Genomic DNA, 1,480 nt, shown 5'->3' on the forward strand with positions numbered 1-1,480 from the left:
AGAAGAGATAAGAAGGCCTTCTTAAATGAACAGTGCAAAGAAATAGAAGAAAACAATAGAATAGGGAGGACCAGAGATCTCGTCAAGAAAATTGGAGATATGAAGGGAACATTTCATGCAAAGATGGACATGATAAAGGACCAAAATGGAAGGGACCTAACAGAGGCAGAAGAGATTAAGAAGAGGTGGCAAGATTACACAGAAGAACTATACAAGAAAGAGCTTGACGTCCCTGATAACCACGATGGGGTGGTCACTGACCTTGAGCCAGACATCCTGGAAAGCGAAGTCAAATGGGCCTTAGGAAGTCTGAGCAACAACAAAGCTAGAGAAGACAGTATTCCAGCTGAGCTATACAAAATCCTAAAAGACGATGCAGTAAAAGTGCTACACTCAATATGCCAGCAAATTTGGAAAACTCAGCAGTGGCCACAGGATTGGAAAAGGTCAGTTTACATTCGGATCCCAAAGAAGGGCAATGCCAACAAATGCTCAAACTACCGCTCCATTGCACTCATTTCACATGCTAGCAAAGTTATGCTCAAAATCCTACAAGCTGGGCTCCAGCAGTATGTGGACTGAGAACTACCAGAAGTACAGGCAGGGTTTCGAAGAGGGAGAGGAACTAGAGATCAAATTGCCAACATGCGCTGGATCATGGAGAAAGCTAGGGAGGGAGTTCCAGAAAAACATCTACTTCTGCTTCATTGCCTATGCCTTTGATTGTGTGGATCACAACAAATTGTGGCAAGTTCTTAAAGAGATGGGAGTACCAGACCATCTTATTTGTCTCTTGAGAAACCTATATGCTGGTCAAGAAGCAACAGTGAGAACTGGACACGGAACCACTGATTGGTTCAAAATTGAGAAAGGAGTTTGGTAAGGCTGTATACTGTCGCCCTGCCTGTTTAACTTGTATGCAGAGCACATCATGAGAAAGGCGGGGCTAGATGAATCACCAGTTGGAATTAAGATTGCTGGGAGAAATATCAACAACCTCGGATATGCAGATGATACCACTCTCATGGCAGAAAGTGAAGAGGCACTAAAGAGCCTCTTGCTGTGGGTGAAGGAGGAGAGTGCAAAAGTTGGCTTGAAACTCAGCATTAAGAAAACCAAGATCATGGCATCCTGTCCTCTCACTTCCGGGCAAATAGATGGGGAAGAAATGGAGGTAGTGACAGATTTCATTTTCCTGGGCTCCAAGATCACCGCAGATGGGGACTGCAGCCAAGAAATTAAAAGACGCTTGCTCCTGGGCAGGAAAGCTATGGCAAATCTAGACAGCATACTAAAAAGCAAGGACATCACCCTGCCAACAAAAGTGCGTATAGTCAAGGCGATGGTTTTCCCAGTTGCAATGTATGGCTGTGAAAGCTGGACCATAAGGAGGGCTGAGCGCCGAAGGATTGAGGCCTCTGAATGGTGGTGCTGGAGGAGACTCCTGCGAATCCCTTGCGGTCCAAGGGATTCGCAGGAG

General features: G+C 45.5%; 1 protein-coding gene across 2 annotated transcripts in view; it reads right to left on the reverse strand.

The window, feature by feature from the left end:
* The window catches only part of TSGA13 (testis specific 13), a 21,569-nt gene that overhangs the window by 12,405 nt on the left and 7,684 nt on the right, over window positions 1–1,480 (reverse strand). The gene's annotated exons all lie outside the window — the stretch shown is intronic.

Source organism: Varanus komodoensis, unplaced genomic scaffold, assembly GCF_004798865.1.
Source record: "Varanus komodoensis strain SLA01 unplaced genomic scaffold, ASM479886v1 scaffold1, whole genome shotgun sequence".
In the NCBI taxonomy this organism is placed as follows: domain Eukaryota; kingdom Metazoa; phylum Chordata; class Lepidosauria; order Squamata; family Varanidae; genus Varanus; species Varanus komodoensis.